The 16,250-nt window shown below is 35.3% G+C and overlaps 1 pseudogene; it reads left to right on the top strand.

Annotated features, from left to right (window-relative positions):
* The first annotated feature begins 7,494 nt into the window (after window positions 1-7,494).
* LOC123619231 (ATP synthase F(1) complex subunit epsilon, mitochondrial pseudogene) lies at window positions 7,495-7,757 on the top strand (annotated as a pseudogene).
* Window positions 7,758-16,250: the final 8,493 nt, after the last annotated feature.

Raw genomic sequence — 16,250 nt, 5'->3', positions numbered from 1 at the left:
GTTAATAGCAACTCTTATTTTATTTCTACATTCCTCAACCAAGTTTCCTTATATCATTTCAGATTTATTTTACAACATATTATTAGCTTGATTAATTTCATTCTCAGAGCTTAAAAATATTTCTTGATGTGTTGTGATATATCTCCTTCGGAATATACTCTTTATTTCAGTGTTGAAAACAGAGAACATCTATATTTCTTGATAGACAAATGACGTACCCCTGCATCTCCAACTCCTACTGGTTTTTCAAAATTAGAAGTATCAAGACTCAGTTCCACCTAATTAGCCTTTCTCTACCCTTCTGACATCTGTTGTTTCTACCCACAACTACCATGCACCCCATTGGCCTGGATTTCCTGTAGTTGTCTATTTTTCTGAGAATTTTCTACATTGTTTCTTTCTATGGGTAAACAGAAGATGAAGTTGATCAGTATCTGCCCCTTGAAATTGTCTTTTCAACTGAGTCCTGCACTCTTATCCTGATTCACTTGGAATCAGAATTGGCATAGCCAGTAGGTCAGGTGACAATCCAGCTAAATCAACATCAACATAGAAAAGCAGAAATGTTCACTTTTCTTTTTAACTCTACCTTTATGCTAATCTTCCTTAATTCAAAAAGCATCACTATTCTTTTACCAACCCTCCAATTAAAGCCCACAGGATTATTTTCTCTTCTTCACTATACTTTAAGTCAACTTACATGCCAAATGCCATTTTGCTGTTGTTATTTATTCTAAATGCCTATATTGTTTTTCTCTTTTCTTGAAATCTCTGCATTCCTGGTCTTAACGCAGGCTTTGGTTTTTCACCTAAGTAAGCATACAATGGACATTAAAATATTAGTCAATTTTTAGCACCCCTCTGGAAGTATTAGCTTTCCAATTGTTTTTGTTTGTTTGTTTGTTTGTTTTTTACAATGAAGTATAACTGTACTTTTTTGAACATTATTTGTCAGCTTGAAATTAAGTCCTTTGGCTACTGATTCTTACAAATAATGTCATCAGTGTAACTATTATCTTTCCTACCATTTTTTCCCACTAATGTTTAATTTTTTATGCTGTATTATTTCTACCTTGAAATAACCTATAGCTTTACTTTTTTCTTTCACATGTTCACATTTGTTTTAAGCTCAACTGTGCAAGTAAATATGTTCATCACATACATTTGTTCACTGAGGCTAATATATTGGTAGATTCTTTATGACATTTTTGTGGAAAGAATATTTTCTGAGTTCTTGTATGTTTAATATATTTTTTTCCCCTGTACTTATATACTCAAAGGCAGCTTAACAGGCTAAAAATCTTTGGCTCACACTTTCCTAGAGTGTCTTGGGTATTGTACTCTATTTTCTACTGCATTAAGTGTTATTTGTAGAAACCTCAGACCAATGTAAGTTTTTATCCTTAAAAGTTATTTGACAAATCTTTGAAAATTATACTTTTGGAAAGGGGTTCATATCCCTAATATATAAAGAACTTCTAAAACTCAAAAAAAAAAAAAAAACCAACCTGATTAAAAATGGACAGATGACTGGATAAAGAAGCTGTGGTATATTTATATAATGGAATACTATTCAGCCATAAAAAATAATAAAATAATGCTATTTGCAGCAACATGGGTGGAACTGGAGACTGTCATTCTAAGTGAAGTAGCCAGAAAGAGAAAGAAAAATATCATATGATATCACTTACATGTAGAATCTAAAAAAAAATAAAAAGACAGATGAACTTATTTATGAAACAGACTCACAGACAGAAAACAAACGTATGGTTACCAGTGGGGGGAGGGGGTGAGAAGGGATAAATTGGGAGTTCGAGATTCACAGACAGTAATTAATGCTTATAGAATAGATAAACAAGTTTATACTGTATAGCACAGGGAACTATTCAATATCTTATAGTAACTTATGCTGAAAAAATATGAAAACAAATATATGCATGTTCATGTGTGACTGAAGCATTATGCTGTATGCCTGAAATTGACACAACATTGTAAATTGACTACACTTCAATAAAAATATATATTAATAAATAAATAATAAAAATTGACAAAGGGCAAAGTATTGGCAAAGATGCAGAGAAACTGAAACCCTTGTGCGTTGCTGGTAGGAATGTAAAATGGTACAGCTGCTATAGAAAACAATATGGTGATTCTCTACAAATTACACATAGAGTCACCATGTGATCCAGCAATTTTACTTCTGGGTATATACCCTAAAGAATTGAAAGCCAAGACTCAAACAGATATTTATACACCCATATTCATAGCAGCATTATTCATAATAACCAAAAGGTCAAAGCAACCCAAATGTTCATCAGTGGATGAAGAAATAAATAAAAGGTAGACACAATGAACTATGATTTAGTCTTAAAAAGAAAGGAAGAGATGAGACATGTAACAAAATGGATGACTTTTGAAGACATTAAGCTAAGTGAGATAAGCCAGTCACAAAAGGACAAAATTGGTATGATTTACAAGATAATAGTGATTAAATAATATGTTATTTCTTTGCACCATGAAACTCTGCTACTATAATTATAGTTGTAATTTTATAATTTTTTACTGTGATCATTATATTCGTGTATAACTCAACCACCAGAGTTTATGCATTTTTGAGGGAGAAACTATATTTGATTTTGTGTATTTGCTTCTCAGTGCATAGTACAATGCTTGGCATTTAATAGGCACTAAATAAATATATGTTGAATGAATAAATAAATAATAGGAGATAGTCCAGAATATTATTAGTTGAGACTAGATTGTGAAGGGCATTTAACACAAGGCTAAAGAGTTGATAAATAATTTTCTGGGCAATAGAAAATCATTGGAGATTTTTGGACAAGGAAATGACATAAATTGTTCATTAGAAAGAATGAGGTCTTAATGTTTGCACGGTTGGTTATTTAGACGTTATTTAGACTATTTATAGTTGAGCTAAAAAATAACAGAGGTAAACAGAAAATAGAAGTACAGGGAGACTAGATAGAAATTTCCTTTCATCGTGGCATCATGTGTACTGTGGAACATATCAGAAGGAAGAATCAATGTGCTTTAAGACCAGTCAAGATTATTCATACTGAATCTAGAGAGAAAAATAATGGAAAAACATTTAAAAGAAAACTCAATAAAGTCTATATATATGCAGCTAAGGAGAAAATTAATAAAATGGAAGATAATATAAAGGCATAAACACAGAATATAACAGAGGTAAAAAAAAAATATGAAAAGTAAGTGGAAATCAACAGAAAGTAGTCTGAGACCTAAGACCCTACAATGAGGCTCAAAAGCTTACAGTCAAGGTCAGAGATCTGGAGCCAACTTCTGCTTCCTGTTATCCGGATTGCTTCAGGCATCTCTACCACAGTTTCTTTCTGTGTAATAAAAATAATAGTTTCAAGATCAAAGGGTTATTGTGAGATTAAATTAGGCGAAACATTCAAAATGCTTAGAAAAATATCAGGCAAATATGAAACATGAAACAACAGTAGATGCTATTATTTTTATGGCAGTTTAGAAGGAGAAAACATATAGGCTGACAGACCAGTCATATTGGAAATATAAAGGTTGAAAATAGCCACAGATTAACACTTACTTCATTTTAACTGTTCTGAGCTAAAAGGCAAGCCTCAAAAGGATTAGTTTCCGAATTTGGAGGACACGCAACATCTGATTTCAAGACCTTTCAAAACACTACTGTAATCAAGACAGCATGGTATTGGCACAAAGATAGATACACATAGGTCAATGGAACAGAGTAGAATGTCTAGAAATTGACCCACAGATGTTTCTATATGTATAATTAATTTTTTACAAAGGTGTCAAAGCAATTCAATGTGAGAAGATAATCTTTTCATGAAATGATCTTGGAATAACTAAAAATTTATACGCAAAAACAAAAACCAAAATACACTGACCCTGGCTTTATATACAGAATATAAACTTGCGTTGGTCATAGCCAGAACATCAGAGCTAAAACTATAAAATTCTATGAGTAAACATAGGAGAAACTCTTAGTGACATGGATTTGGTAAAGAGTTGGTAAACAGGACACCAAAATATTCAGATAAAAGAAAAATTAGTAAGTAAGACTTCACCAAAATGAAACATTTTCACTCTTTAAAAGACTTTGCTAAGCAAAGGAAAAGACAAGCCAAAGACTAGAGCATGTTTCCAAAACATATCCTCAACAGAAGATTTGCAACTAGAGTATATAAAGACCTCAATCTTTCAATTAAACACAATGAAAAATGGGCAAAATTTGATACTAAAAATATGGACGGTTGGCAAATAACACATGGAGAGATGCTCAGTATCACTGTTATTAGGGAAATGTAAATGTAACCCCCTGCTGATGTCACTGTACATCCACTAGCATGGCTGCCGTTAAAAAGCCCAATCATACAGACTGGTGCAACTGGAATACACACAGGCTGCTTGTTGGAATGTAAAATGGCACTTGGGAAAACAGTTCAGTAGTTTCTTAAAACATTAAACATACCTGATGCTCTGATCCAGGCTATGTATTTACTGGAAAAAATGAAAATACATGTCTGCACAAAGACTTATACACAGATGTTCATTGCAGCTCCATTTATAATAGCCAACAACTGACAACATCCAAATGTCCATCAGTAGGTGAATGGAAAACAAATTGTCATACATCCATACACTGAAATAACCCTCAACAGTAAAATGAAATGAACTACTGATCCATGCGAGAGCCCAGATGAATCTCACAGCAATTATATTGAGTGAAAAGGACCAGACCCCTCCCCGCAAAAAAAAAAGAAGAAAGAGAGGACATACTGCCTGTTTCAATTTATACAGAGTTCTAGAAAGATGCAAATTATTCTACAGTTACAGATCAAGGTTGTCGTCGGTAGGGGACAGGGAAGGAGAGGCACAACGTAGACACAGGACACAAGGAAAGTTTTGAGGTTGGTGAATACGTTTATTATGGTGATTATGGTGATGTTTCACTGGCATATGTTTGTCAAACTTTATCAACTAACATTCTTTATATGTGAGCATTTTAATGTGTATCAATTATACATCAATAAAACTATAATTAAAAAAGGAACTATATTCAGAATGTCAGTTAATCATTAGCTTTAAATGCTATATTGGTAGAGAGCATGACAAGGTCTAAACTAGAGAAGAAAAATACATTTTTTTAAAGTTCTGTGACGACAAAAGTCATCAGAAGAAGTGAAGTCACAGCTGAGATATCAGAGAATATTGAAAATGAGAAAAAGCAATAATTTTGTAAGAGGAAGGTATGGTTACTGGAAGAAAATTGTTGAAAGGTAATGGTAAATTTGAAAGCATGAAGGTGGAGAAAAGGACACGCAGATTTCACCTGTTCATTCATTAGTTAGGGAACTGACTGAAATCCTTCATTTCCTCACCTGAAAATGGAATAATACGTACACTACACTTTTTGTTAAAATTAGTCAACATGAATATTTAACATTTCTGTTACATTATAATCAGGGAAAGTAAATGTTATCACCATCTAACATGAATGTGCCTTTTACATAAAAACATTTATTTGTTATTTTATGTATTTATTTACTTGTTTATACAGGTCAACCACTATGATATTTATCTTGTTCAGGATTAGATTTATGAATCTGATTAATTTTAATGATAAAACAGTTTATTTTTGTGAGTGACTATGTGGTTTGAGGCTTTTTATCATGCACAAAAGTGAATTTTAAACAGTTTCAATAATTCTCATCTTGTTAGTTCACCTTAAAAGCAGTTTCCATCAGCGAAGAGCTAAGAACCTAGAATCTCACTTTATCAATTAAATAGCCCTTAGATTATTAAATACATGACTATCATTGCTATTTTAGAGCATATTCAAATATTGCTTCCATTATCTGAGATTGCCTTGACATTCATATCCCTCTGATTCTCCTAACCAGTGTATTTTTTATTATGAAGCAAAGACACAGTCAGTATGGTCACATCAATACTCAATAAACAAATAAGGTCAATGACAGCTTGCACTAAAATGGAAGCAAAATGCAGGCATAGATGAAATAAAGTGGTAATTACACCTTAATGAAACATACACTCAAACTACAAATAACAGAAAAAGAACACTTTACACAGTCAACAGAACACAATTCAATCATTCAGTCAACAAATATGTTTTAGGCACTGTACTAGACACTTGGGATGAATCAGTGGGGAGGGGAGGAAAACCTGATTTGGAGTTTATATTTTAATAGACTGAAACTAACTAAATTATATATATGTATGTATGTATGTGTATATATGTATATACATAATATTCCAGAAGGTCATACATTCTGTAGGAAAAAAAAAATAGAACAAGAAAAAGGGAACCAAGAGGTCTAGCAAGGAGATAGAGGTTGACATTTTGAAAGGATGGTAAAGTAAGCCCCACTGAGAAGGCGACATGTGAGTAAAATCTTGAAGTGAGGGATTTAGCTGTATGGATATACAGACAGTGCAAAAGTGCTAAGGCTCCTGCAGCCTTCACTGAGAGCAGGGAGGCCAGATCACTGGAGAGGAGGGAGTTGGGGAGAGTAGGAGCAGGAAAGGTCAGAGGGGTATAGGGCAAGATCAGGTAGACCTTTGGGTGGCATTGACTTTTTACTCTGGATGAAATTAAAGCTGTCAACGGTTTTGAAAAAGAAGGATGTGAACTAATATCCATTTCAAGAGAATGATTCTGGCTGCAGTAGAGGGAACAGAATGCAGGGGGAGAGGAATGGAAGTAGGAAATCAGGAGGCTGTTGTGGTGATCCAAGTGAGAGTGGAGGAGTCTGAGACCAAAGTGAATGCAATGAGAAGAAGTCAGATTTTGGATAGATTTTGGATCTAGAGATGGATGAGAGAAAGATCGGAATTAAAAATAAATCCACAGGTTTAAGACCAAGACTATAGGAGAATGGAGATACCACTAATTGAGGTGTGGAAGACTTCGGATGGATCAGGTTTGGTGGGCACATATCAGGAAAGCCAGCACATGGAAACATCCATTCTTAGAGTCAATACTAAATACCTCGCAAGGTATCAGCTGACAGGTAGATAAGAGTGAACACAGTTTAATTCCAGCCTGCCTCCCTGAGAATTAATAGCCAAGTAAGTCAATTAATAAACATATTGGGCACTCTTTGACCTAAAAAAATATTGTCTGTGAGGGGCTATAACATCACCAAGTATTGGAATACTAAAATATAGAGGGTACAATGGGAGTTAAGTTTCAAACAAATTAGATCTCTTGACCCGATGGGTAGCACACTTATGAGGCTAACAGAATTCTTAACCATCATTAAGTAACAAGAAAGTATAACATGAAGTTAACAGACCAAATTTTCCCAAGTGCTTTATGTACTTAATTTTATATATTCAAGTATTAGTGCAAGCTAAAAATACCATTTCCCAAACTTGGCTGCACACTAAGACATTGACCACGTCTTTGCAATTCGACCCAAGGCGCTCCATTCTTGTGACACCATGGTGATATACTGGTGACAGGCTGGACTCAGCTACCTCCGGTACTCCCAGATCTGTGGAAAAGCAGTGAGAGATAAACTGAATACAGAATTCAAAGCAAATGCCGAGAAGACTTCTGGCAGCCACATAAAAGTTGTAAAAGTCAAAAAGGAATAATCTACCCTGACTAAACGTGAATGCTACATTTTCAAAGTGAAGCTGTGTGGGCACATGTTATGACAGATTGAAAATGATCTCACTTCATGGGGGAAAAAAATACCTGTCTTTTTCATAGATTGGCATTGCCAATAATTTAAAGTATGGCTCAAAAAATACATCATTTCCCAAGTGCTTAATAAATGCATGATGCAGAGAAACATAATAATAAGTGAAATTAAGACTTTGAGAAAGTATTCCTCTCTGTGATGTTGATCAATCTTTGCAACCATATATGATTTCTGAAGACCTTAGACTGAATGAACTATGAGTTTGACAACAACTACTGTCTTCTAAAATGTAACCTTTTTTTATGTTATGGAAGAAATCCTAGATTATAATACATATTTGGGAATATAAAGAAAAACACAAAAGAACTCCAAAATGGAAAAAAAAAATCATGTTTAACTTCCTCTCTCAGGGTTAATCTCTGCTAATATTTTGGTGTTTGCTCTAAGTTAACATGAATAAAAGTGCATATTTTCAAGTAAATGTAACCCCACACACACAAACATACACACCTGAGATAACATGTACTAATTTCCCTCAGAGATGATATGGAAGAAAATAAAGATGTATGTGTTTAGACTGCATATTGATGAAAAAAGGTGATGGTTAAGGTAAAAAGAAACATTCTAAAATAAAAGTTATTTTCAAAAACACATTTTAAGGAAGAGTATATCTCTAAAATCAAAAGAATGTAATAGTCAAAATAATATTCAATCAAATAATATTCACTAGATGAGTATTTTTTATTTTCTCACAAAATTTTGACACAGATATTACGCTTCAAATGAAAGAAAATTCAGGCAGAAGCATTGGTGGTTTAGTGGTGAGCCTAGCTGCCTTCCCAATGAAAGAAAATTTAGTGCTTTATATATGTCTTAACAGCACTGACCTTTTTTTTTTTAACATGAGATATTAAAATGTATGCTTTGTATTGATAATAGTCATTTCATCCAATTAAAATATTATGATTAATATGTGTGTGTGTGCGTGTGTGTGTGTATCCACTTGTTAAGTACTTCTTTTAGTCACTGATAGAGTGCTAAGTGAGGAATGACCTAAGATGATCCTCAGAACAGAAAACATCATGTAGAGCTTATGTGTCTAGCTCTCTTCTACATGCTTTCCTATTTATCAGCGAATGTGAACCTCACAACACCTCAGTGAGCTAAATACTATCACTGTCACCATTCTACAAATGAGGAGAAACGAGTCACAGAGAGATGGAGAGTCAGTCTAGCTTACCCTAGTCACACAGACAGGAAGTGGCACTCAGTTTCACACCCTGACTCTTGGGCTCTCAAACTTGTGTCCTTAACTGCTATGCTCTGCTGCTTCAGGTAGTTTCAGCCTATCAACTTCTGTTTTTATACATGAACAGGTAATTTTTAATTATATTGGATAAATATATATACAATTGCAAATAATCATCATTACACTCAACTTAAAAATCTTGATTTTTTTTTAGTCTAAATGTTTTCTGTGACCTTTTTAAAGGCAATTTACATTTACCAATTTCATTTTACAATTATTCATCCAATTTACATTTCTAATTTTTTTCATAAGATCCCAGAAACTTTTCTTAGATTTTAGCACCTTCTGTTATTTTCCAGTATTTACATAACCATGTTTTTCTCCCTCAGGCTTATAAAATAGATTATTTGTAATTCAGAGTTTCTAGTAGTAATTAACAAGTCACTGTATTAGCTGATCTGGTTCTATTGTTTCTTAAAAGGCTGCTAAGTGCCTAACACTATATTTGATATTTAAATAAATCAAAGGTATGGATCTTTCCCTGGAAGAATTTACAGTTTAGTTGAAAAATAGATAGCTTTCCTTCACAAACAAAAATGTCCACATCAGCATTTCTCAGATTCTTTTCATGAAACACACAGTGATTTCACCAAGCTGGACACTCCAATGAGTAAATATTATGGATGATAAATAATTCCTAGTTCACTCACTAAAACTTTCACATTCTTTAAGGTTTTTAAAATATGTATATATGTATAATAAAGTTATCTATATACTAGTCAATGAGAGAACTGTCAACACAGAAATAAATTTGGACCTCCCTTGATCATCTTTTTTCTTCTTAAAGTATAAGCTTTCCTGATTTTTGTTATTAGTAAGAAATTACTTGCAACTATTGATATCTTGGATTAGAATAATTTATTTCATCTCATATAGTCTTTTCAGGCTCATATAGTCATGGAAATCCTTAATGAGAAGATGGGCTTTGAAAGATGTGGATCATTGGTATTCAACTTCTGAATGGCATTATATTTTTAAGTTACTATGGTCTCCTACTTCAATAAACCATTCTTCCTGAATTCCATTGTTTGCCTAAGCAACGTTAAAATAACTTGTATTCAGTTTCACCAAGCTCATTCACCGAAGTGGTTATATAGCTCTGTATTCAAAATTGTATTGTATTGAATTGAATTAGTGTTTTACAGTTTCATCAACATAGCCTAGAAAAGCTTTAACTCTGAATGAGGCCACATATCTCATTGAAAAAATTATCAGTGTTAATTTTTGCTACATACAAATAGCCAAATATACACCCCCATCTCCATTGTCTAAATCTTATCTATCAGCACCTCCAATGACTCATTCTTTATTGGCAAGCAATTAGCCACCAAAAAAATAATTTTAAGATAGTTTTCACTAAGAAGCCCTCAATTATTTTCTAAAATCTCAGCCAAGTTTTGTGTACCCTAATTACCTTGATGCTAAATAAAACATTTATTTCTTATTATAAAGCAAGCATTTGCAAACGATAAATTTCTAGGGAAAAAAACACCTTTTCTAATAAAATAAAATATTTTGCTGGAATATTGAAATATTCCAGCATATAGTAAGTACATCTAAAAGTTTAATGTCTATATCAAATTTTTCTTTAGGCATATGTAGTAGTTTATGTCCAAAGGTAAATCTAGAAAACGAACCAGATAAGGTCTACAGACTTTTCTTTCTGCAATAATTTACAATCTTATTATGAAATATTTTATTGGCTGTTACATTCGTGTCTAAGGCAGTGTTTCTCAGTTGTTTTGTGTCAACGGAACATTTTCTAATTGTAGAATTTTCAGTGGACTTCTTGAAGACATTAAAAGATGTCGAGAATACTACAGAAGCCAGCAATGACTGTCAGGCAGCACAGTCACCATGATCACTGGACAGCACCTGGCGCTGTCTTGCCCAAGGCACCGACCCCCAGATGGGCTTCAGCTCGTGTCCCTGTTTGAACTGTTACTGACCTGCCTGTTGTTTATGTCCTCAAGAGGCAGTCATTGGATTTTGATCTTTCCTCCCATCAGGGCTCCACATTACTTAACCCTGCTACCTCTCATTCCCAATCAGTTGTACCCTCTGACTGCTGGCTTTTACCCGTGGTATCTTTTTATTTTCAGTTGTGGCATAAGTGCACTTCAAACATTGATCAATTTTGACAACATATTCATTAAATATTGTGGCTTTTGAACTAAGATATAACTCAAGGAACATGCTGCTTCCTTAAACAGAGCTCTGTGGACAGTTAGGTTCACTCTATAAACATACCCAAATTCTAAACGTAATTTGAATGTCCCTCATAGGTCTATTTTCTGATATCCTAATTAACTTTCTTTTCTACCCAGGTTAAGTTTTTCAGTTTTTCAGTGTTGAAATCCAATGATCAGATGACAGATGATTTCATGGCTAATACTTCCATAAATTTGTAAACTTGTGATATAAAGATCTGAATTCTAATTTACTAGAAAATATGCCTTTGATCTTGGTGCTATGCTGCACAGGGCTCCAGTCTTAAAATTTATGTGGGCCTCTATAAATGATTTGATGATAATAAAACACAGTTTCAAATTTTCATAAGAGTCATAGGGAACCAACGAGAACAAAAGGTTTCTGTAATTCTTAATCATCCTCCTTATAAGATTATATCCAAAATCAATATTGTCTTTTCATTATTAATGGAGAATATATATTTTAAAAATAATAAAATAGTGCAGCTTTGTTTCTCAGTAGTTCAGTCTCTGACCTCATGTTTTCATTGGCAGCGGGTAACATAATAGTTTCAACTATTTCTGGGGCAATTAGAAAGTATACCACAATTTTAGGTTAATGTTTTTTAATTCATCTCAATAAATAGTTTTTAAGTGTCTCTCAAATACAATCTAGCTATAATATGTTACATGGAATAAAATAGTGGAAAAAAAATCTCTCTTCTCTAAGACCTAACAATATTATGTGGGCTTAGGTAATAAAGCAAAGTTAGAATGTATGCTGTTTATATTTATAGCTAAGTTTCACATGATTGATTTAACGTTAAACTTACTTTATATCAATCATGATTATATGAAGATATCAATTGTGATTGTATCGGTGATGATTTAGAATACATAATCTTTCATGATTACAAGAAGATAATATTTAATCTTCCTAAGCAGGGATACCTTCATGAAGGTGGAGTAATTTATGACAGGCATGGGAGAAAGATTTCCAATTATAGAAATAGCAAGAATGAAAGGAATAGTGGGGAACTATAGGGCATCTTATAAAATAAATAGTTTGCTTTTACTAGCATTGATAACACACGCAGTGGAGCAATGACATCACATTAAAGAAATAATATTCCCATCTTTGAATTTAAATTTGGAAACAAAATTGGTATTTTATTCCATAGACAGTGGGCATCTGATTAGGTTTGAAAAAGAGCATGGTAGAGTTAGTGTTGTGGTTAGAACCAAAGTTAGCCCAGTAATACTAAATATGCTTCTCTAGAGTGAGGAGGTAGAGATGTCGAGATAAGCAAAGAGATTATTTTAATGATCCAGAAGAGAATGAATGAAAGCTTGAACTAGACTGGTGTCAGTAAGGTTGGAAAGAAAGGTTTGGCTTTTTCACAAAGGAGAGAGAGAACCTAAAGACAAGTCCCTAAATGTTGTGGGGTGAGATAGCGTGAAGATTTAAAGATGACCCTGAGGTGCTTGTAATGTGTAGCTGAGAGAATTGTGCTCATATCACAGAGCCTAGGAAATCAGGAGCAGGAGCAGGCTGTGGGAAGAAGATGGCTGAGCTTATCTGAAGTACTGACAAGGTATCCAGACAGAGTTACAGAGTAAACTTCTGGAAATGCAGATTGCAAGCTCTGGAGAGCAATGAGGGCTAGATTCAGGAGTCATCTCAACAATGGTCCTTTTCAGTCTATACCGACCTACTTACCACCAGGCTCAGATTCAGTAGTCCGTAACATTTTTTAAGTCATTTATTACAGAGCTGCCCACACATTTTCCTAATAGGATTTTAACTGTGATTTTAAAATGGAAATTACATAATCTCTCTTAGTTCTGAATATTGTAGTGTCTTTGTCTATGATCTTAAAATAGAGAAAATGCTACCCCTTTTTCAAGACATGGAGCTTCGGGGAGTACGTGCTCTGGACTCTTATCTTCAGCCCACTAGCATGGTTCTGAGTAGGTTATTTAACCTCTTTCTTAATTTATCAAATGTGAGTAGTAACTTCTACCTCGCTGACTTCATAAATGTGCATTATTATTAAATAGAACAAGGTGAAATCTTTATCCATGTGTACGGGGTAACTATGATGTTCTCCCTCCATGTCCGTCCTGCACCCTGTACGCAAAATTCAGTCAACTGGATGGTGGCGACATCAGATGCCAATGGCCAGGCCTCAAACAGGCTATGCTCAGGGTTCAGTAGGTTAGGACATAGACACGAAGGGTAGGTAGAAGGAACGATGCTGTTGGGCTTGTGGGCAGGTGCTATGAGACTCTGGGCAAGAGAACACACACGGGGACCTCAGTTTACTCCCTGACAAAACTGAGATAATGCTAAAACCTCTTCATTAGTTGTCATGACTCCTAAGTGCTTGGAAACATTGACTAGAGACTATTATTATAATGAGTTCAAATTTTCAGTCTCAAAGTTGTTTTAGTGAAAAGGTAGTATTTTTTTCTTGAAAAATTAAAGTTAACAGAGGTCTGCAGCCTTGATGCCAGCTAGTGTTAAATTTCTTATCAGTTCAAGGTAACACTCACATCTGGTTTTAAAATGAACTCAAGTCAGGACTTTGACCCAGTTAATTAAGGTTTTCATACCTGCTCCCTTTGCATTTCTTCATCTCTGGTGCTTAATTATAGTCCAGGCATCTGGTCGGGGCGTCTGGTCCACAAGCCCACGTGCTGTCCTCTTTTCCTGGGGCTCTCCACTGTTGCATAATGTGTTCGTCCTGTGCTCGCCTGGCATGCGCTGCTGACACGCGTGATCTTTGTGGCCTCCAGTTGAGGAGTTCACCTGGTGTGTCTTCATTATACCTACCTCTGTTGCTTAGCTAAGTCATGCTACAGTAACAAATAACCCCCAAATCACAATGGCTTATAACAAGATTTCTTTCTTGCTTGGGCTGTATATTCATTAATAGTCATGGCAGTTCCACTCAGTGTCAATCTTTATTACAGGATCCAGTCTGAAGGAGTGGCTCCTATCAAGAACTGGCCAATCTTTTAGCAGAGAGACACTGGAGCCACATCATGTACCATACAGCTTCTGCTAAAAAGTGCCTGTATCACTTCCATTTACATCTCACTCACCAGAAGAAGCCACATGGCTGAGTCTGATTTCAATGGTTGCAAAAGGTTCTACCAAGGAGGAAGAGCAAATATTTTTAAATAATGTCATCTACCCCCACACAAGGCTTCTTTGGATCCCCCAGCCCACTCTCTGGCATACCCACGTCCCTCTCAGGCAGCCACATGCACTTTTCACTTGTACCTCCTCACCTAGGCGAGGTGAGCAGGACACAGAGGCTGCCCTCGGTCACATCTGCCTGGATACACCAGAGTGCGGACTTTCAGCTCTGTGGGGAGACACGCAGCGAGCCAGTGTCAGACCTCCAAATGCTTTCAAAGCTCAGTTTCTAATACAGTTCCAAACGTAGTAAACACTCCGACAGAATTCCTAACATTTGCAGGGCCCTAGGCAACAATATACATGGAGGCTCCCATATCATGTCTAAATATTTAAAAGCTATGACATGCCATGAAACTATTACATAAAATACGCTCTAACTTTCCATCTTGACAAATAAATCTTCATTAAGACAGGGGAGGCTAGTTTCTCCTCAGAACATGACAGAGCAGAGAGAAGCTGTCCCATGCCAGGACCCAGGACTGCTTTGATGGGCCATTTCTTTTCACCTGCAGCTCTCTGCCACTCAGAGAGGCCTCACACTCATACAGTAGGACACTCCAGCCAGTCTTTCCATGCTTTATCCACGTGCCCCACATCTAAGGTGAAATTCAGCATCAACAACTGGTGAAATGACCCACATAGGCCTTGGAAACAATCTCAGTGACATTTGAGCTGCAAATTTAGGAGTCCTGAAACCTACAGAATGATCCAGGAGATCAGTGGGCTATGGATGAGCACATACCTTTGAAGCCTAGGACCCCTTACCTATAGGGAGAAATATAACCAGATGAGGGCCAGAATGGGCCCCTTTAAACACATGACATGGCATACAGGGACCCCCCACCTATGGTGTAAGGATGTCAGATCAAAATAAACTTCAGCGTGTATAAGGATACATAACATCTATATAAGAGTGTATTTTCATGTTTTTGTGTGTGTCAGTAATAGATCCTAATCATAAAAAGATTCTAAAACATCATGTTTTAAGGCTATCTGCTCTTTTCGTTTTTGTTAATCTGCAGGCACTGATTTCAGTACGACCAGCCTCACCTAATTTCTGAACAAAACTGACCCAATCAGGAAGCATTTTAAGCAACCCCTGGCCATTTTACAAAATACCTATTCCTTTTTAGGAAAGAATTCCCTAAAAGTTTCTTTTAAATAATTGTCTTCTTTCATAGTTTTAAAAGACAGCATTATTTCCAAAAGTGTGCACTCTTTCAGGACCTTTACGTGTATTTGTCTTCGCCGATAACTCAATACAAATTCTGACTTTTGTCTAAGAACATGCTACTAATTTATCAGCAGGATGTCCATGCCCGTGTTACAGATCACTAGAGACTTGCCTGCCTTCCTTGGCATGATCCCTGCTCTGTGAGAAGGGAGATGCCTTTTGCACACAGCTGGCCAAGATTCAAGGGCTGTGCCCATGGCCAAAAAAAGAGGTGTTGTTCTCAGTGAAATTAAATGAGACTCTAACTGTGGCCTCACTAGTACCCAAACTTCAAGTTCTCTGCTCCCAAACCATCACTACACAACTTTGGCTTAAATGTATAGATGACATTTATGATGAGGCTGGCAAGTCTTCCTTAGAAAAACACGGAGTGGAAACTGTTGACAAATGTGTCTCACACACGTGAGTTAAATTCTTCCTGGTTATAAGAATGTCTTTTTTTTTTTTTTTTCAACTTGTCCTTCTCTGCAAAGGCAGGTTTTTTTTTTTTTTTTAAACCGCCAATTTGGTTTATCTTGTGTGTATTTCATTTTTTTGATTCTCAAATGGGGCAAACATGAAACAGAAAATCCTACACATTACCAAGCTGAAACAAGAAAGACAATTACTT

Source organism: Camelus bactrianus, chromosome 13, assembly GCF_048773025.1.
Source record: "Camelus bactrianus isolate YW-2024 breed Bactrian camel chromosome 13, ASM4877302v1, whole genome shotgun sequence".
Taxonomy (NCBI): domain Eukaryota; kingdom Metazoa; phylum Chordata; class Mammalia; order Artiodactyla; family Camelidae; genus Camelus; species Camelus bactrianus.
This window is presented reverse-complemented; position numbering and strand designations above follow the sequence as displayed.